General features: G+C 36.3%; 1 long non-coding RNA gene across 1 annotated transcript; it reads left to right on the top strand.

The window, feature by feature from the left end:
- Positions 1-3,234: 3,234 nt before the first annotated feature.
- LOC127493429 (uncharacterized) lies at positions 3,235-21,021 on the top strand. The gene is made up of 2 exons (XR_007923568.2): positions 3,235-3,385; positions 20,736-21,021. It is a non-coding gene; the product is annotated as an uncharacterized lncRNA (long non-coding RNA).
- Positions 21,022-22,430: the final 1,409 nt, after the last annotated feature.

Here is a 22,430-nt window from a genome sequence, read left to right as displayed (position 1 = left end):
TTGGCAATGATGAGTATTGATTTGTATTACTTAGGAAATTGTCTTAATATAAATTTCTTCATTCCCTCCAAATAGAAAAATATATTACCAGTATAACGTGAGTACTGTATCTAGTCCAGGCCTTCATAGGACTCAGTTGAAGAGACTGAATTAAAAGGGCTAACTGGTACTTAAGTTTTTCAAACTCTGTTTCTAAAATATTTGTTAATATAAGGAGATACCATGTATTTCATAGCTACAATTCTAAGAGTGCAATCACACTTCCCTCCCACTCTTTTCCTACCTCAATCCCTCTCCTTCCTTCCTTAATTTCAGTCCCCTCTTTAATCACAGACTTAATGCATCACTAACTGTAATATTCAACAAGTAAAAAAATAAAAAGATCATAGTTCCATGGTAGTATATAAACAAGGGCTAAAACAACAATAAAATCTCAAGATATTCATTTCATTATTATCTATTTTTATTCTATATTAATTACTACATATCAGAGGAAATATACAATACTTTCTGTTTGACACAGGCTTATTTTACTAAACATAATCGTTTCCAGGTGAACCCATTTTGTTTCAAAAGACATAATTTCATCCTTTTTTATAGCTAGTAGTATTCCATAGTGTATATATAACACATTTTCATTATCCATTTACCATTTGATGGGCATCTGTGTTGATTCCATATTGTAACTATTGTGAATTGAGCTGAGATAAACATGGGGGCAAATTTAAGTGTTTCATATGCTGTTTACATTTTGCTTGGGTAAATTTCCAGGAGTGGAATGGCTGATTTATGTGATAGACCTATTTTCAGATTTCTGAGGAATATTCATACTGTATTCCATAATGGTTGTACTAGCTTACATTCCCACCAACAGCACAACCTCACCAGCATTTATTATTTTTTGATTTTTGGATAATAGCATTCTAACTGGGGTGGTTTTGATTTGTATTTCCCTGATGGCTAGTGATCCTGAGCATTTTTTCATGTGTCTGTGGGCCATTTGAATTTCATCATTTGAAAAATGCCTGTTAGTGTCCTTTGCCCATGTCATGACTGAAGTTTTTGTTTTGTTGTTGTTGAGTTTTTTTTAGCTCTTTATAGGTCTCAAATATTTATCCTCTATCAGTTGCATAGCTTGCAAATATTTTCTCCCATTCTCTCAGTTGTCTTTTTTCACTTTGTTGAGTGTTTCCTTTGAAGTGCTGATGCTTCTTAGCTTGATGTAATCCCATTTGCCTATTTTGCTTTTATTGCCTGTGTTTCTGGGACCTTTCCCAAGAAGTCTTTGCCTATGCAATGTCTTGAATAGTTTCCTCAATGTTTTCCTGATGGTATCAGGTCATAGATTTAGATTCTTGATTTATTGTGATTTTATTTTTGTATTAGGTACAAGGTAGGATTTTGTTTCATATTTCTGTATGCATAGATTCAATTTTCCCACCACCATTTGTTGAAAGATTGTCCTCCAGGGATTGATTTTAGCTCATTTGCCAAAGATTACTTGGTTGTAGTTGTGTAGATTATTCTGGGGTTTCTATTCTTCCCCATTGGTCTACATGTATATTTTTGGAATAGATAGGCTATTTTGATCATACATGCCTTGTGGTATCTTTTGAAATCTGGTATTGAGATACCAACGGTTTTGTTTTTGTTGTTTAAGATTGCTTTAGCTCTTTGAGGTCTCTTGTATTTGCATATGGATATTATCATGGCTTTTGCTAAATCTGAGAAAATTTTCTTTGTATTTTGATTGGGATTTCATTGAATCTGTAAGTTGCTTAGGGTAGTATGACTTTTTGATGACATTAATTCTTCCAATCCATGAACATGGAAGATTCTTCCATTTCCTGTCTTCTTCTATTTCTTCTTTAATCTTTGCAATTTTCATTGTAGAGCTCTTTCACATCCTTCATTAAATTTATCTGAAGGCCTTTCGGGGGCAAGAGGAGATAAACAATATTTAGGAATACATAATAAGGGAACTATTAATTCTATATGGTAGGACCAGAAGAGTTCTAAGAAGTAGAAATCTGTACAGGATCTATGGTAAGCTTTTGCTACATGTGGTGTATAAGATGAATTTAGATACTTAAAAAAAGGAGAAAATGGTGGAGTGAATAGAATTCTTAGAAAAATATTAAGGACCTTTTTACTTAGATATTTGTAGCTAGGGTAGAAGCAAGATGGCAGTTTGAGACCACATTTTAAGGGCATTTTATAACATGCTGAGTGTGGCACACAGGCTCCAAAATTTCATGGAATAATCATGCTCTGAATAATCTCTTCCTGTTGAGTGTGGGCAGAACCTGAGACTTGCTTCTAACCAGTAGAATATTGCAAAGGTGCTGGATTATATGTGTTTGTGTTACATAGCATTAGCATTGTGAATTCTGTCTGTAATACTGTCTTACTGATTTCAAGGAAGCAAGTTACTATGTTGGAAAGGCACATGGGACAAGGAATTGAGGCAACCTTTCTCCAACAACCAGCTGCGAACTGACAGCAGCATCTGACTACATCTCTCAAGAAACTTGAAGCTCCCAACCACCAAGTAATCTTGGAAGAGGATCTTTCTTTGATCAAATTTTAGATGTTGAGATAACAAATCCTGCCTACATCTTGAATGTAGCTTTGTAACATCCTGGAACAGAGAACAGAGCCAAGCCATCCCTAGACTTCTGGTCCACAGACACTGTGACTTTGTAAATGTGCATGTGATTTTAACGCAGTAAGTTCCTGGTAATACTGTTAGGTAGCTGTAGATAACTAATACAATGAAGAATTTGGTACATATCTTGAAAGCAATGGCAACCATTAAGGATTTTTGAGCAAGTAAGTGGTTTGACAGTTTGATTTTACAGAAGAAAAGCTAGACCCCAATGTGGAGAATGAAATAATGGAGAAAAACATAATTCATAAAATAAATGCATCCTAGATATTACTGCAACAGTCTGGGTAAGGAGTCTACATGCTAACCAAGTTGGCAATTTAAGAATTGAAAAAGAAATTATATATTCAAAGATTATAATTTCCGTTTGCTGTAAGGTGAATTACATAATCATAATCCATTTAAAGTACTCAAAATAGCCATTTTATTGGTAAGAGAGAGGAGACACCAACTTTTAGAAAACTTCAAAGTTATAAATTTAAGGGTCAGAATTTTGGCACAGCAGGTTAGGCTGACTATGACATCAACATCCCATAGCAGAATCTTGGTTAAAGTGCTGCCTTCTCTACTTCCAGTCCAGAATCCCGCTAATATGCCTGGGAAGGCAGCTGAAGACAGCTCAGGTGCTTGGGTGCCTACCACCCTTAAAGGAAACAAGAATGGAGTTTCTGGTTCCTGGATTGATATTAGCCCTGTTCAGGCTATTGTAGCCATTTGGTGAGTGAACCAGTAATAAAAGATAAAGATCACTTTATCACTCCTCGTTTCAAATAAATAGATAAGTTTTTTCTTAAATGCTTAAATTTACAAATTCCTACAGTTATTTAGAAACTTAAGGTTCCCATAGAGCTCCAAATTTAGAGCTCTATGAGTCCTGTATCCCTAATATATAAGTACTGTATCACTAACTAATGTTGATAACACTGAAGAACCATTGAACAGTAAAGTCCCCTATTTCCTTATGATTGTCACCATTAGCATTTTCCCTACAATTATCATCAGAGAAACAAAAAGCTACACAGAAAGGACAGCAGTATTTCAAAGATAGCTTTTTACTTCCCTGAGGACCTGCTAGATTCTACTTGATTAGAATTCATTTCTAAGCAATAGAGTTCTTTTAAATCTAAATTACTTTTCCTAATGAATTGTTTCTGTTTATTTAGTGCACATTAAGAAACTCCTCACTCATTGGACAAATATTCTTTGAAGCACACTTTATTTGACAATGCAGAATATTGTGTATATATATATACAATACAGAGAAAATATTCAAATTTCAAAATATTTTTGAACATCCATGTATTAAGCATCAGATATGTGTTTTCATACAGCTAATAGGTAAAAAAAAATCCTGATGCTCATGGAGCCTACAACAAATTGGAGGAAAGAAAAAAACAATAAATATATGTCTAACATAAAATCTATCTATCTATCTATATATGTAAAAATAAAGTAGAGCCAAGCAATGAAGAAAACTTTGAAATGTCATTTAAATCAGTGATCACATTACCTCCTCTCTGGGGAGGCAATTTTGGGGGCAGAGATTTGACCAAAGTAAGAGTTTGAGTATGATTGTGGAAATAGATTCATGGGGATGTTGAAAAAACTGCCTGGCAGAAGGGCTCACATGTGCATAGGTCTTGATTTAGGAATGTGAATGATCTGTTCAAATACAAGCTAGAAAACTCATTGAGTGTACAAAGGGGAGAATGGAAGGAAGTGAGGTTATAGAGGACAACATGCCAATTACAAAGAGTTATCTAACTTTAACAATATGGATTTATTTTAAGTGTGACAGGATGCCAATGAAGTTTGAATATTAAAATGATCACTGTAATTTACAGATGAATATGAAGAGTGACAACAGGAAGATTGGTTAAGAAATTCTTGCAGTAATTGGAGCTAGATTAAAGCAGAAAACAATTGGAAGTGAGCGAGGCTGATAGAAAGAAATAGAAAGCTATGTAGTTAAATTGTAGATATATTTTATTTAACAAGTTAAGTAGTATTTGTAATTATTTTAAAGATTTATTTATTTGAGAGAAAGAGAGAAAACCTTAAAACTGCTGGTTCACTCCCCAAATGGTGGCAATGACCAGAGTCAGGTCAATCTGAAAGCAGGAGCCAGGAGCTTCTTCTGGGTCTCCCATGTGTGTGCAGTGACCCAAGCATTTGGACCATCCTCTGCTGCTTTCTCAGGCACACTAACAAGGAGCTGGATTGGAAGAGGAATAGCCAAGGCTCAAACCAGTGCCCATACATGATTTGGGCACCACAGGCAGCAGCCTTGCCTGCTTTGTCACAGTGCCAGCCCCCTAGATTTTAATGTGAGTAATAAGGGAATAGTACTGTCAATGAGATGAGAAAGACAAGAAGAGATTTGATGGTGAGGGAAAACAAGAATGAGAAAAAAGATATAGCTTTAGGTGTCTTTAGTGAAAAATGTTGATCACACAATTTTGTATATGAATATCAATTTCAGGGAGCGAATGTGTAATAGAGATATATCTTAAACCTTTAATGCTGGGATGATATTAAAAGAATTAGTACTAAATCACATTATTAGTGAAAAAACGTACATCTTAAGAATATACAGAATACTTAAAATAGTTGTAGGATCAATGAAAAATCATGTTTTTTAAAATCTAGTCCTGTTTGCCTTACTTTACCAAATACCTGAATTTTCTGAAGGATAATTCTATAATTTACATTTTAGACACATTGGAAAACTAAGAATAGCTATAATTTTATTGTTTTAGTCATGCAACATTTACTCTTATCATTCTTTAACACAATAGGCATTTTATAAAATAAATATTAGTGAACAGGACGTTATTTAACTAACATGATACCATTGCTCCCTCACTGAACACTCTGAGACATACACTATTGTGTATAACTGTATTTTTGTTTTTTCACTTACTATAAAGATACAATTTACTGTCTTTAGAAATAATTTATATAAAAAGAACAGATTTCAAGTATCTCATACATACAGTTTTAAAAACCAATTGACATTCCTCACCCTCTCTCCCTTCCTCCACCTTCGTTTCTTACTATTCTTTTCAATTTTTGTGATAACATACTTCCAATTTACTTTGTAATCAGAAATTTAATCCTTTCCTAAATAAATAAGTCAGCAAGTAGAAAGACCACTATTCCTCAAGAGTATAGACAATGGTTAAGAACAATAATCAAATCTCAAAATGTCAATTTCACACATATGTATTGCAATTTTGTGCTCCATATATTTTCTTCATCAATGTAGGAAAAACACGATTTTTGTCTTTTGGGGCATTGGCTTATTTCACTGAGCATAATGGTCTTGAATTGCGTCCATTTTGTTGCAAAAGAAAAGATTTCATTCTTTTTTATGGCTGAGTATTATTTCATTTTATGTGTGTGTGTGTGTGTGTGTGTGTAATTTTATTTATTCAGTCATTAATTGAAGGATATGTATGTTGATTCCATATACTAGCTATTGTGAATTGAACTATAAATATTATGAATTGAGCTATAAATATGGGAGAACAGGTAATTCTTTTACATGTTTCTGAGTTCATACCCTTTGGGTAAATTTTTAGAAAGGGGATGATAATTTCCCAGGAATGGGATAGCTGGACCATATGGTAGATCAGTTTTCAGATTTCTGAGGAATCTCCAGGTTTTATTAGTTTACATTCACACCAAGAGTGTATTAGGGTACCTCTTTTTCCCACATCATCACTAGCATTGTCATTTTTGGATTTTTCAATGATAGTCATTCTGAGAGAGATGAAACTACATTGCTGGTTTTTTTAAACTTTTATTTAATAAATATAAATTTCGAAAGTACAACTTTTGGATTATAGTGGCTTTTCCCCCCAAAAGCTCCCTCCCACCCGCAACCATCCCATCTCCCACTCCCTCTCCCATCCCATTCACATCAAGATTCATTTTTAATTATCTTCATATGCAGAAGATCAACTTAGTATAAACTAAGTAAAGATTTCAACAGTTTGCACCCACACAGAAACACAAAGTATAAAGTACTGTTTGAGTGCTAGTTTTACTGTTAATTTGCATAGTACAACACATTAAGGACCAAGATCCTACTGTTGTAATTTGTATTTCACTGATGGTTGTGATCCTGAGCATATTTTCATATGTCTATTGGTCATTTGTATTTCACCCTTCTAAAAATACCTTTGTTCATATCCCTAGCCCATTTCATTTTTTAAAACATTTATTTGCTTATTATTTGAAAGGAAGAGTTACGGAGAGGCAGAAGGAGAGAGAGGGAGAGAGAAGGAGAGAGAGAACGAGAATGAGAGAGAGAGAGACAGAAAGTCTTCAAACTGTGGCTTCACTCCCCAGATGGCCGTAATGGCCAGAGCAGGGCCAATCTGAAGCTGGGACCCAGGAACTTCTGCTAGGTCTCCCATGTGGATGCAGGGGACCAAGAACATAGGCTATTTTCTATTGCTTTCTCAGGCTATAGCACAGAGCTGGAATGGAAGTGGAGCAGTTGAGACCTGAGCTGGCACCCATATGGGATGCTGGCACTGCAAGCAGCAGTTTTAGCTGCTGTGCCACAGTGCTGATCCCCTTGGGCCATTTCTTAACTGAATTGTTTATTTTGTTGTGGTTGAGTTTTTTCAACTCCTTATATATTCTGATATTAATCCTGTATCAGATGTTTTGTTTACAAATATTTGCTCCCATTCTATCAGTTGCTGCTTCACTTCGTTGATGATTTCCTTTGATGTGCAGAAACTTCTTATCATCTTTGCTTGATGTAATCCCATTTGTCTATTTTTGCTTGTGCTTCTGGGGTCTTATTCAGTAAATCCTTACCTATGTCAATGTCCTACAGCATTTCCCTTTGTTTCCCTTTAGTAATTTGATGGTTTCAGTTCTTAGTGTTATCCCTTATGAGTTGATTTTTGTATAGGGTGTAAGGGAAGGGTCTTCTTTCATATTTCTGCATATAGAGATCCAATTTACCCAACACCATTTGTTTAAGAGATTGCACTTTCTCTGGAGAGTGATTTTAGTTCTTTTGTCAAACATCAGTTGGTTGTTGATGCAAGGATTAGTTTCTGGGGTTTCTAATTTATTCCATTGGTTCACAGGTCTATTTTTGTGCCTATAGTATTATAACTTTCCCTGTAATAGTCTCATTGTCATTATTTAAGATTGCTTTAGCTATTTGGGGTCTTTTTTGTTTCCATGTGAATTTTAGGGTTGATTTTTAGATTTGAGAAGGTCCTTGGGATCACACTGAATCTGTATTCTTTGGTATATGTGCTGCCGAAGCGAGCACTGAATCTGTATTCCTTGATAATAACTTTTTGACATTAATTCTTGCAATCCTTGAACATGGAAAAATTTTCAATTATTTTGGTGTCTTCAATTTATTTCCTTGATGCTTTGTAATTTTTATTATAAAATCTTTTCCAATTTTGGTTAAAATTATCTCAAGATATGTATATTTTTGTAGCTTTGTGAATGGGATTTACCTTACAAGTTCTTTCTCAATTGTGGCATTGTTTGTGTATACAAATGCATTGAATTTTGTGTGTTGGTTTTATATCCTACATCTTTACCGAACTCTTTTAAGAGTTCAGATAGCCTCTTAGTTGCAGTCTACATTTTTCTATGTATAGGATCATGTCATCTGCAAACAGGAATAATTTGACTTGTTCCTTTCCCATTTGTATCCATTTGATTTCATTTTCTTGCCTAATGGCTCTAGCTTAAACCTCCAGAACTATATTGAATAGTAATTGTGAGAGTAGTCATCCCTGTCTGGTATTATCTGTGGGTTTCTCATATATTGTCCTGGTTGTATTCAGGTATATCTCTTCTAATACCAATTTGCTTAAGTTTTAAATTTTTTATCATGAAAAGATATTATAGTACTTTATCAAATGCTTTCTCTGCATCTATTGAGATAATCATATGGTTATTATTCTTCATTTTCTTGATGTGTTGTATCATGTTTTCTGATAGCATATGTGGAACCATTCCTGCATTATAGGGAAAAATCCTACTTGATCAAGGTGAATGATATTTTTGATGTATTGCTGGCTTTTAGTAACTAGTATTTTGCAGAGAATTTTTGCTTCTATACTTACCAGGAGTATTTGTCTGTAGTTTAGGTTCACGGTTGTATCTTTTTCTGTTTTGGGCACTAAGGTGATAATGGTCTCATAGAACAATTTTGGGGAAGAGTCCCTCCTATTCAATTGTTTTGAAGAGTTTCAGAATACTTTGGATTAATTCTTTAAATGTTTGGTGAAATTCACCAGCCATTAGGTCCTGGGCTATTTTTGTTGGGAGGGTCTTTATTGCTGATTCAATCTCCATCTTGGTTATTGGTTTATTAAAGTTTTCTGTATCTTCTTGCCTCAATTTGGGTAAATTGTATCAGAAAACTGTTAATTTCTTTTGGATTTACTGGTTTGTAGCAATTTCCGAAAATTCTTTTTATTCCTATGGTAGTAATTTTTACATTTCTTTTTTCCTCTTATTAACTTTCATCTTCTCTCTTTTTTTGTTAGTTGGGCTACTGGTTTATCAATTTTGTTTATTTTTTCAAAAAACAGCTCTTTCACTAATTATATTTATTTATTTACTTATTTTACTTCCAATTTTGTTTTTTGCTTCTCTAATCTTTATTATTTCCTGGTAATAATTTTGGTTTGGTTTGTTCTGATTTTTCAAGGTCTTTGAGATGCATTGTTAGAATATTTATTTGATGGTTTTTCCAAATTCTTTATTTCTCTTTTGATTTCTTCTATAATCCACTGCTCATTCAGGAGCACGTTGTTCGGTCTCTATGTGTTTGTGTATTTTCTAGAATTTCTTATGTTGTTAATTTCCAGCTTAATTCCTTTGTGTTCAAACAAGATACATGGTACAATTTCAATTTTTTTAATTTGTTGAAACTTGTTTTGTGATCTAGCATATAGTCTATCCTAAAGAAAGTTCCATGTACTGATGAAAAAATGTGTATTTGGTGGTTCTGAGATGAAATGTTCCATACATATCAATTAAATCCATTTGGTTAATAATGTACATTAGCTCTGTTGTTTGTTGCCATTTTTATCTAATTGTTCTGTCTATTGATGAAAGTATGGTGTTGAAGCCCCATTTGATTATTGTATTGGAGGCAGTGTCTGCTTGTAGAACCATTTACATTTGTTTTAACTAGCAGGGTGCCCTAGCATCAGGTCATATACATTTACTATCATCATACCTTCATCTTGAATGGATCCCTTAATCATTACATAATATCCTTCTTTGTCTAACAGCTTTTGTCTTAAAATCTATTTTGTTTGTTATTAGGATGGCTACTCCTGTTCATTTTTTGTTTCCATTTGTGTAGAATACCTTTTTCTATCCTTTCATTATCTGTATTAGTATGTTGGTGGTGGTGAGTTGTGTTTATTGTAAGCAGTATATAGCTGGGTCTTGTTTTTCAATCCATTTAGCTAGTCTTTTAATTAGATAATTTAGTCCATTTACATTCAAGGTTGTTATTGATAAGTAATGACTTAGTCCTGCTATATAAAAATTATGTGTTTCATGAATTTGTCTATATCTGTAGTCTATTTGTTTAGAAGCATTCTTTTGGGTTGGGATATATGATTTGCATGTTTAAAATTTTATAGATATAATTCAAAGGAATGTATAAACTGTTAAATGGATTTTAACTGATAAATTTCTCAGCATTTTTGATATCTATTATCACTTACTCAATAATTTATTGAAAAAGATTATTTTTGTAAATGCAAATATATAGATATTTCAGTATGCTTTCTTGTTTACCTATTTACCTGTCTCTAGAACTTAACCAATGGATAGTAGTCTCTTTTTATATAGGAAAAGTGATCACTGGATTTTTTCTACTTCTATAATTCCCCTAATCACGTGTGACCCTCCTTTTATCAAGCCTTTGCTTTTGTGAAAGACTGGGTTTTACACAAATCTTTTGAAGTTTCTATACCTGTATGATGGGAAGAACCTAAAAGTTTTCTGTTTTAAATAGAATATTAAGCCTGCAATTATAAAGTAAGTTTAGAATATATTATTGCAAAAATTTTAAAAAAGAAATAAAAGGGAGGAGAAGGTAGAGAGGGAAGGAATGAAGTACTGTTATAATCATAGAATTGTATCTATGAAGTACATGAAATTTGTTCTCTTTATATAAATGAAAGCTATCTCTATATAACATATATAAATATATATATATATATTTCTGCTGTTAGCACTTGTACTGCCAAGTGTTACTGACACTGAACAAATCACAGAAAACAATAAAACAATATCTACCTTTAAAAAAAAACACACAGTTATTCTTAAGTGTTGAAAATTAACTGAAATGTGATCCCTGTTAAACATAAGAGTGGGAATAAGAGAGGGAAGAGATGTATAATTTGGGACATGCTCAAGCTGACTTGCCCCAAATGGTAGAGTTAGAAACATAGCAGGGGATTCCAATACAATCCCATCAAGGTGGCATGTACCAATGCCATCTCACTATTCCAAGTGATCAATTTCTGTTCACAATTGATCATAATGAAAGGACTAAGAGTCAAAGGGAGCACATAAACAAGTCTAGTACCTGTTAACACTAACCGATAGAATAAATAAAGGGGAGAGTGATCCAACATGGGAAGTGAGACACTCAGCAGACTCATAGAATGGCAGATGTCCTAAATAGCACTCTGGCCTCAGAATCAGCCCTAAAGGCATTCGGAGCTGGCTGAAAAGCCCATGAGAGTATTTCAGGCATGGAAAGCCAAGACACTCTGGCAAAAGATCTCTGCGAGTGAGATCCCAGTGGAAATAACAGGTCTTCAAAGAAGGAGGTACCTTTCTCTGAAGGGAGGAGAGAACCTCCACTTTAACTATGACCTTCTCTAAACAAGATAAGAGTCGGAGAACTCAGAGGGCTTCCATAGCCTTGGAAACTCATGACTGGAGCATAGGGAGATTACTGATGCCCTAAACAGGAGTGTCAATTTGTAAAGTCAACAACAGGAGTCACTGTGCACTTACTCCTCATGTAGGATCTCTGTCCTTAATGTGCTGTACATTGAGACTTAATGCTATAACGAGTACTCAAACAGTATATTTCACTTTGTGTTTCTATGGGGGTGCAAACTGTTGAAATCTTTACTTAATGCATACTAAACTGATCCTCTGTAAAAAAAAAAAAAGAAAGAAATTATCAATTCCCAACTTGACTCTCACTGGGATTAAACATGACAATAGGTCTGATCTGATTTCATCATCATTTAAAAAAATCATCTATTATTTTTCACTTTATGTTTCTGTGTGGGAGCAAACTGTTGAAATCCTTACTTAATGTATACTAAGCTGATCTTCTGTATATTAAGATAATCGAAAATGAATCTTGATGTGAATGGAAGGGGAGAGTGAGTGGGAAAGGGGAGGGTTGTGGGTGGGAGGGATGGTATGGGGGGAAGCCATTGTAATCCATAAGTTGTACTTTGGAAATTTATATTCATTAAATAAAAGTTGAAAAAAATAAGATAAGTAACTTGCCCACATCAACAACAACAAAAAAAAAATTAAAAGAATAACACCAGGCCGGAGCACTTCAACTTTTATAAGTTGAGGAAATATATAACAGAATAATCAATGTTATGGGTTGAATGATGCCCCCCATCTCCCAATATGTATTGATGTCCTAAATGCCAGTACTCATGAATGCCATCTTAATTGGGAATGGAGAATGCATAGATATATTGAAGTTCAAATTTCGTCAATAGGATAGGCGTCCAAATGTGACCGATGTCCTTGTATGAAGTGGAAAGAAACATACAGGGGGGAATGGCACATGAAGACCAGACACATGAGGTGAAAATGACATGTGACAGTGGTATAGAGATTAAAGTGCTGCTGCTGCAAGCCAAAGAATGACTAGGATTGCCCACAGGACACCAGCTGCTGGGAGGAAGTAAGGATACTCCTCATGAGTTTCAGCGTGAGCATGCCCTGAACCCCCTTGATTTTGAACTTCTTGCTTTCAGAGTTGTTAGACAAAAAATCTGTTATTGTCGACTTTCACTTTATGATACATTTTAAGGGTGACTATAGAAAACTAATATAGTCAATGAGCAAGGTAAGAAGGAAGGAAGAATATGGAAAATGATAGTGAGATGCCAGGCAGGATGAGGGTTGAGAACTGACCTTTGGAAATCACAGGCAAGCTAGACATGAAGAATATCTGTGAGGACTGTGGATAAAAACCTGTTGGGCACAAGTTCAGGAAATAAGGGATTTATAGCTCCTGACAGCATGAATCAACTAGGACTATATCTACTTTCCCACATGAAGCCACTAAATTAGAAGATAAAATATTTAAATAAAATTTCTGAGCACATTGGTTATTAAACAATGAAGGACAATAACCCCTTGAAAAAAGAGCTAAGTCTTAAGATGACACCACTTTACTGCCAAGAGAAAGATTTGAAATTATTTCACAAGGAGTGTTTGGAGGTTTCCAATATCAGTAATCAATTTTTCCAGTTTTTTTTTTAATTCGTATGCCAACTAAATATCTTTCAACTCAATTCAACTTTCGCACTAACTACCAGAAGTTGGCTCCACAGGTGGAAGTTCTCAAGTTTATAAGACTGCTCCTTTTTTAGGATACAGCTGAAAATGGGGTACCCAGACTACCTACATTCATGACTGGTTACTTCTAATTAGGGAGTTCTCTTATCCATCCCCATGTGAGGTTTGAGAATTCACTAGAACAATTCACAAAGTCAGAAAATCATGTAACAACCTGCTAAAAAAATAAATAAGCACATTAAATTTTTAACATTTGAGCATTCAGCTCTTAGTGTATTGAGTGATGACAAAGTGTGATACCACTGAAGGGATTTGAGGATAGACATTTGTAAATCATTCTAAGAAAAAAAGATAAAGAAAATATTTTTTAATTTTTATTTAATGAATATAAATTTCCAAAGCACAGCTTTTGGATTACAGTGGATTTTTCCCTCCCATAACTCCCCTCCCACCCGTAACCCTCCCATCTCTCGCTCCCTCTCCCATCCCATTCACATCAAGATTCATTTTCAATTATCCTTATATACAGAAGATCAATTTAGTATATACTAAGTAAAAATTTCAACAGTTTGCACTCACACAAAAACATAAAGTGAAAAGTACTGTTTGAGTACTGGTTATAGCATTAATTCACATTGTACAACACATTAAGAACAGATATCCTACATGGGGAGTAAGTGAACAGTGACTCCTGTTGTTGATTTAACAAACTGACACACTTGTTTACGGCGTCAGTAATCACCCTAGGCTCTTGTCATGAGTTGCCAAGGCTATGGAAGCCCCCTGAGTTCACCACTCTGATCATATTTAGACAAGGCCATGGTCAAAGTGGAAGTTCTCTCCTCCCTTCAGAGAAAGGTACCTCCTTCTTTGATGACCCGTTCTTTCCATTGGGATCTCACTTGCAGATGTCTTTCATTTAGGTTTTTCTTTTCTTTTCTTTTCTTTTCTTTTCTTTTCTTTTCTTTTCTTTTCCTTTCCTTTCCTTTCCTTTCCTTTCCTTTCCTTTCCTTTCCTTTCCTTTCCTTTCCTTTCCTTTCCTTTCCTTTCCTTTCCTTTCCTTTCCTTTCCTTTCCTTTCCTTTCCTTTCCTTTCCTTTCCTTTCCTTTCCTTTCCTTTCCTTTCCTTTCCTTTCTTTTCTTTTACCAGAGTGTCCTGGCTTCCATGCCTATCAGGAAAGTGAAGAGGCAACCAACAGAATAGGAAAAAATATTTGCAAACTATGCAACAGATAAAGGGCTGATAACCAGAATCTACAAAGAAATCAAGAAACTCCACAACAACAAAACAAGCAACCACTTAAGAGATGGGCCAAGGACCTCAATAAACATTTTTCAAAAGAGGAAATCCAAATGGCCAACAGGCACATGAAAAAATGTTCAAGATCACTAGCAATCAGGGAAATGCAAATGAAAGCCACAATGAGGTTTCACTCACCCCGGTTAGAATGGCTCACATACAGAAATCTACCAACAACAGATGCTGGCGAGGATGTAGGCAGAAAAGGGACACTAATACACTGTTGGTGGGAATGCAAACTGGTCAAGCCACTGTGGAAGTCAGTCTGGAGATTCCTCAGAAACCTGAATAGAACCCTACCATACAACCCAGCCATCCCACTCCTTGGAATGTACCCAAAGGAAATTAAATTGGCAAACAAAAAAGCTGTCTGCACATTAATGTTTCTTGCAGCTCAATTCACAATAGATAAGACTTGGAATCAACCCAAATGCCCATCAACAGTAGACTGGATAAAGAAATTATGAGACATGTACTCTATAATACACTATACAGCAGTCAAAAACAATGAAATCCGGTCATTTGCAACAAAATGGAAGAATCTGGAAAACATCATGCTGAGTGAATTAAGCCAGTTCTAAAGGAACAAATATCACATGTTCTCCCTGATCGGTGACAACTAACCAAGCACCAAAAAGGAAACCTGTTGTATTGAAATGGACACTATGAGAAACAGTGACTTGATCAGCCCTTTTCCTGACTGTTGATGTACAATGTAATACTTTGTCCCTTTTAGTACTTTTTTTGTTCTACTTAATACTATTGGTTGAACTCTTTAATTAACACACAATTACTCTTAGGTGTTTAAATTTAACTGAAAAGTGATCCCTGTTAAATATAAGAGTGGGAATAAGAGAGGGAGGATATGTACAGTTTGGGACATGCTCAAGCTGACTTGCGCCAAATGTGGAGTTAGAAATGTGCCAGGGGATTCCAACTGAATATGTACCAATGTACCAATGCCATCTCATCAGTCAAAGTGATCAGTTTCAGTTCACAATTGATCATAATGATGGGATTAAGAGTCAAAGGGATCACATAAACAAGACTAGTGTCTGCTAATACTAACTGATATAATTAAAAGGAGAGAACGATCCAACATGGGAAGCGGGATACATATCAGACCCATAGAATGGCAGATGTCCTAAACAGCACTATGGCCTCAGAATCAGCCCTTAAGGCATTCGGATCTGGCTAAGATAACAAAAATATTTAACTGGTTAAAGTAGAATGTTAGAGGTTAGCTGGTGGTTTCTGACTGGTTAAGCATTAGTCCTATGTGACTGTTTAAAGTGAATTGGGTTTCAGTTTGTTTACATAGGAACTCAAAGTGCTGGAGTCATCTCAGCCTACTGATCTCCTAATTGGATGTTTTAAGCTATTTTTGGTTGTTCATAAAACTCAGGTACAGCCAAGTCAAATAAATGCATGGGTCAGAGTACGGATGAAAGAATGCAGAACTTCCCTGCCCTCTGTATGTTCACCAACCTAGAAGCTCCTGATCTCCACTGTTTCTGTTTGTGTCTGGGGGGAGGTTGAAGGTCCCCTTTTATAGTCTTTGTTGATTGAGGCATTGGCTACTGGTGATATCACTCTTCAGCCTCTTTCCTTTTCATGGAGGGTGAAGGACATAATGTTCCAATGCTGGAGTCATGGAGTCATGTTTTCTGATAATAAGCTCCCATTCAGATAACTTATAGAGATATTTTAAGAACTACCTCATTAGCATAAACCCAGATATGGTTGAAAAGGACTTGTCATCAATAACAGAAAAAATTCTATTACCCCATCACACAAGGAATTTCAAGATTTTAGGAGCTGGGGGAAAAAAAAAAAAAACTCCAAATACAGGGGACCATCAAAAAGTTCATGGAAAATAAGTATTATGTTTTCCTTCCATTTTTCCACAAATTTTTTGAAGTCCCCTTATGCGTTCCTTGTTAAACCCCAGAGGGGAATTCAGACAGAGCATAGGACTCTCCCTGAGTTCAGAAGGATTTACAATTCCAGGAATGTGAATGCAGTTACATGCCTGCAGCACAGAGCTGAAGTAGAGAGAGCAGCCCAGAGACCCCAGAGACCCCAGAGACTGTCAGAGTCCCCCATGTGCATCCGGTTGAGTACTGCTCAGCACATGTGAGGAAATTATTGAGTCTGGGGACAGGACCACCTGAGAGGCCATGATGCTCACTGCAGGAGAGTCATGGTGCTACTCTTACCAAGTAGAATGGAAAACTTCATGACTCAAAGAGCATCTAATAGATTGCCCAGAAGGTGTTTGTCTACATAGATGGATAAAATTAGCCTTAAACTAAACTCTGCTCCATTCTCATATGACAAAGCTTAGCAGTAAGCCCTTTAGCTTAATTGTATCCCAGAGGGAAGCCCAAGAATAATCTGGCATTCTCCAAAAATTATCAGAAACGCAGAGAAGCAGAAAAATCTATAATAAGGGTGGAAATGAGGATAACAAGGCATGCAAAACTTCTCTAGGTGACAGATATGTTTATGATCATAGTGGAAGTGATGGCTTGTTAGATGCATTTGTAGGTCAAAATTTACCAGAATGTATACACTAGTCATGTGTAATTTATGACACAGTGTACTCATTATTAAGTAATAAATCTATTATTAAAAATATCTTCTATAAAAATAGAGGCAAAGAAGTAGAAACTACAACTCTTTCAAGTAGTTTTTTTTTTCATAGAAGATGATAGAATGAGGCAATAGGTGGAAGATACAGAATAAACAAATGTTCATGTATTTTTACTGTGTTGCAGAAATGACAGTATTGAAAATTTACAATTTGTAGGAATTAGTAATTGAGTAAACACAAAAGATGGAGAATTAGATAGCATAGGAGACATTAAAGTATCAGATTGGAAATAGACATTGAAAGATCACCACAAAGCACCAAACACTAGAGTAGGGAAAAGTTTATTGTAGGCCAACAAGGCTGCCTCTCCCTACACAAGAGAAACAGCAGTATGCACTAAGAGAAGAAGTCTTGTATAGCTTAGCAGAGATAAGGAAGTAAGAGAAATAAATACCATTGGGTGGGGTGAAGGCAACACCTGTGGCTGGGTTGTTTGGTCACCTGATTTCTGGTAAACCATGCTGGACTTAGGAAACTGAAGCTTATCTCAGAGAAACTGAAACTTATCGTACAAGATGGCAACTGGGCCAGAGCCTAAGATGGCACCTGAGGCCTAAGATGGCTCCTGAGGCCTAAGATGGCACCTCAGATAAGAAGTTGCTGGCTATAATAACAGACCTTCCTAAGTTTAATTCACTGTTTTAGCATTGATACTGACCCTAGGTTCTTTGACTCCTCTGAAATGGAAGCTGATGAGAGGCCAATGTGTAACTTAGACAAGGTTTATTGGGAACTTATGCTCAAACACAAGGGAGACAGTATGATAAGAAGACATTCTATATAGTTCCACTAACTGGCTCAATGAGGGAAGCTGGGCAGGTTTTGTTTTTTTTTTTTTTTTTTTTTTTTTTTAATATGGTAAAGAGAATGGGGGCACCCCCTTGGCACAAGGTTTTTTGGACTCTACCCAGTCTTGTGTTCTAGCTCATCCCTCTCTGCATATGACACTTTGATTTCACTCAGCCTGGGATTCTGTGCAGGCACTGTTGTTTTTCTTGCACAAGACCTGCTCAAAATGGCAGTGTTGCTCATAACCACCGGCCCAGGAAGGTCACATATGATTTGCATTGGACTCCTCTCAGCATGCGCTCAAGCAGTAAGGGGTGTATTATAGCCAGGGGCCTGGATGTTCCTTGTTCTTAAGTGATATGGAACAAGAGATGAATGCATAGTCCATCTGGCAGGGGCTTTATTTTGTGAGTCCCAATTTTTACTGATCTCACCATTTTATCATTGTGAAGCTGTGCAAACTGCTTATGACCATAAATTTTTTCCTCTATAGATGAGGACAATAGCAATATCTACCTTTCAATGTATTTGGAATGTTAAAAAATCCTAAACATGTAATCAAGACAACCAGTAAGCCCTTATAGGCATAAAGCATAATTAACCTTTCGCTTTCTCTGGACCATATAGATAAAGAAAAATGTCTCCTTTTCATTGTTTTTCTTATGCAATCACAGGTTAAAAGTTCACGAGTTTTGCAAAAATTTTATTTTATTTTATTTTTTTTTAAGATTTTTTATTTATTTGAGAGGTAGAGTTATAGACAGTGAGAGAGAGAGACAGAGAGAAATGTCTTCTGTCTGTTGGTTCATTCCCCAAATGGCTGCAATAGCCAGAGCTGTGCTGATCTGAAGACAGGAGCCAGGTGCTTTTTCCTGATCTCCCATGCGGGTGCAGGGGCTCAAGGACTTGGACCATCCTCCACTGCTATCCCAGGCCATAGCAGAGAGCTGGAGTGGAAGAGAAGCAACTGGAACTAGAACCAGCACCCATAAGTGATGCCAGCGCTGCATTAACCCATTAACCAAGTGAGCTATGGGACCGGCCCTGTAGAATAATTTCTTAATTTTGTCTAAGATTCTGTCTCCAGCCATATCCCAAACAGTTTCCACTCTGTTCACACATGTTGCTCCTCCATGTAGCTCACTGTATCCTGAACCCCATCAGCTCGGTTTTCAGAACTTTGAAATATTATAATCCTTCATTTCTCCTGGAACATATTTTTCTCTCTCTACTATCTCTACTTTTTCTATTCTGTCCCCACGCTTGATCAATAATCAATTTATTTTTATGGGGTCAATCAAATTTCTACTAATTCTTCAAATATTTGTTTTATGAAACATTTTACAAGATGCACAACCGCTTCAGCACCACCCCCATACACCAAATTCTCTGTCCACTATAACCTTTTATTCACACTGATGTCTTAAAATCTGCATGTCCTTTGGCCTTGCCAACAAAAATAGTGTTATACCTTTACAAAAAGAAACAAATACCAAAATCCAGACCTCTTCTTTCCCCCAACCCCATTTCTCACTTTAACATCATGGAATTCTGTCATTTCTAAGGATCTCACATTTGAGAAAATGAAAAGCAACACTTTTATCCAACAGTTATCATAGAACTCTGATGTTGATGCTGAAACTTCTGCAGTGTTTCCAACAGGACACTGACAAGACCAAGAGAAAACAAATCATGTTTCTAATAGGTCCTGTCCGAGATCACATTGAAGTTGCTACTCAGTGACTGCTGTTTTCTCACTAACTCCTGCAACCCACATAGTTCATCTCACCTTCTGGTCAGAGATTACCAAGAAGCCCAATTACTGAAGGCCTCCTCCTCGTCACAGTATGGCCAGAGAAGCTTCCACATCTCTAATCCCTTCTTAAATAATTCAGCACAATCCTGAACCCTATTAGAAATTCTTGCCATTTCTTCTGTGATGCCCTATAGTTCCCTACCATTGAATCCCCCTTGGTAAGCAAGCTAATGGCATATATAGGCATGTATATATTATATTATAGCTATAATACATATATCTATATCTTCCTGTGTATAGGTACACACCTGAGGGTTTCTGAATGGTGGAATTTAACATATTCCAGTTAATCCCTCCACTAATCTTTCAGGGAGAGTTGGCAAAAAAGTAACATTGGTTAGGAAGCTGGAGCTGTGATTTTCACATTTGGACTCTGCTGCTCCTACCCTAAGGTGTTCCTCTATGTTGCCCATATGGCTCTTGTCCTTTGGTCATTTTTATTTATTCAAGTTCCTGTCCTGTCATAGAAGCAGGACAACACCCACATCTCAAAGCCAGCTCTTTTCCGGCATGTTTTAGCAGCAACATTGTTAAGGTATTGGTAACTTGATTCCTTCTATTTTGCTCATCCTTGTGCTTGGCAGGCAAAGCAGAGGGCAAAGGAGAAAGTGGTGCAAGAGCAAAGGCAAGGTACTCCTGGAAATCCAGTTGCCAAGTCCGAGCTGTTGGGTTGGGCATGTTCTTTACTTGTGGGGATTTCATTCAGAGCCCCCATCCCATCTGGCTCCCATGTGGCACCCCAAAATGTAGTTAAATGTGTACATGTTGAGAATTTAATTAGCCAAATTCCTTTTCTGCCTGTTGGATATTGCAACCAAGAGTTTTTCAACCAAGTAGAATTTAATTAAAAAGGGAACTTGGCAACAGGGACAGAGAAATCTGAAACTGTTTTCTCATCTTGGTTTCTTTTTCAGATGATGGCACAGGAAAGCTGACATTGTCATGCTATATTTGGAGTGGACCATACCACCAGGAAACCAGATAAAGTTGCCAGAAACCAGAGTCAGAGTTTTATACCTTCCACGTACCTGGAGCAAAAAGGGCCCTGCAGCTACCCATTTTCTACATCCTGATCACTCCCCAAACACTTGCTATGAATGCCCTGGCAAACTTCTTCTCAGGAGGTTGTTTCTTTAGAGAACTCTGTGTTCCCATGTCTCCTTCACTTGCCACAAATAAGTAAAGCTTCCTACTGAGCCATTCCTGCTTTCAGCTGATGTTTTGGTGACACCCAAATGAATAGACTCCCATCTCTGCTAGCAGGATCATTGTGCTTTAGCAAATCAACAAATGTGACTGACCATATTTTACAGGACCCTAAAGATTCCGGGAAAAAGTTCCAGAATATTCTTCTAGGATGCTTTTCTGCCCAGAGCACACAGAAAACCTTTCTAGTTTATATGACCTAAACCCTTATTTAAACCAACTGGAATTTTATCCCTATTTGTATAATCCAAAACACTATCCTTTAACAGTGTAACAGTGAATCTTATATTAATTCTTATTTTACATTTTACCTGTATCCCCCATGGGATATGAGTGTCCTGAGAATAGATGTTGGTCTTGTTCATCTCTGGGTGAATATTTGTACAGTGTTCAACACAGAGTAGACTCTTGCTGGGACTATAAATGAAGCTATATATAAGAAAGAACATACCTTGGGATATTCAGTAAATTTCCTTAATATATGCTTTACTTACCAGAGAGATAAACTATTATTTTACATTACATTTTATAGCTACTAAAATTGGTTTACTTATTAATATTCTAATTGGTCAAATTATTTAAGTGGAACCTTTAATATGTGACTTTAATGATGTGACTTTGTGTCCATTTCCCCACAAAAGGCATTTACGTCTGCCCAATAGACATGCACATATGCTAAAAGATTGTTCTGGCACATCAACAATAGTGACAGGTTCCTTTATCTGTGTCCCCTGATTCCTAAATAACACCAGTAAATTCAGGGAGGATCCTAACTACCTTAGAACTCAAATGTGGAGGATGGCACTGTGGTGTGGTATGCCTGTGGCACTGGCATCCCATATGGGTGGCGGCTTGAGTCCCAGCTGTTTCACTTTTGATCCAGCTCCCTGCTGGCTGCCTGGTAAGGCACTCCAGAATGGCCCAAGTGCTTGGGCTCATGTACCCACATGGGAGACCCAGAGGAAATCCCTGGCTCCTGCCTTTAGATCAGCCCAATTGTGGCAATTTGGGGTATAAACCAACGGATAGAAGATCTTTCTCTCTCTTCCTCTCCCTTGCTCTATCTAATATTCTGCCACTCAAATCAATACATAAATTTTAAAACCCTCAAATGCGCCTCTTTAATCAATTAAAAAGTCTATTTCCTTTATTTCAAAGCAATAAATTATAATAGTGATAAAGTATTTTGCCAACACGATTACCATAATATCATGTCATAATCCAGATAATATTTTGCATATATATTGTTGTATCACTATGTGTACTCATACTAGCAGAATTTCTTGTGGTGTTTAATATTTTTATCTGTATTTAAAGATGAAGATACTATGGTACAGAAAGATCGAATGATTTTCTTTGGATTAGGCAGCTGGTGAATTGTGTAGTTTAGCTCCAGCATGTGT

The sequence above is a fragment of the Oryctolagus cuniculus genome, chromosome 7 (genome assembly GCF_964237555.1).
Source record: "Oryctolagus cuniculus chromosome 7, mOryCun1.1, whole genome shotgun sequence".
NCBI lineage: Eukaryota > Metazoa > Chordata > Mammalia > Lagomorpha > Leporidae > Oryctolagus > Oryctolagus cuniculus.
Note: the sequence above shows the minus strand (reverse complement) of the source record. Positions and strands in the feature narration are given on the sequence as shown.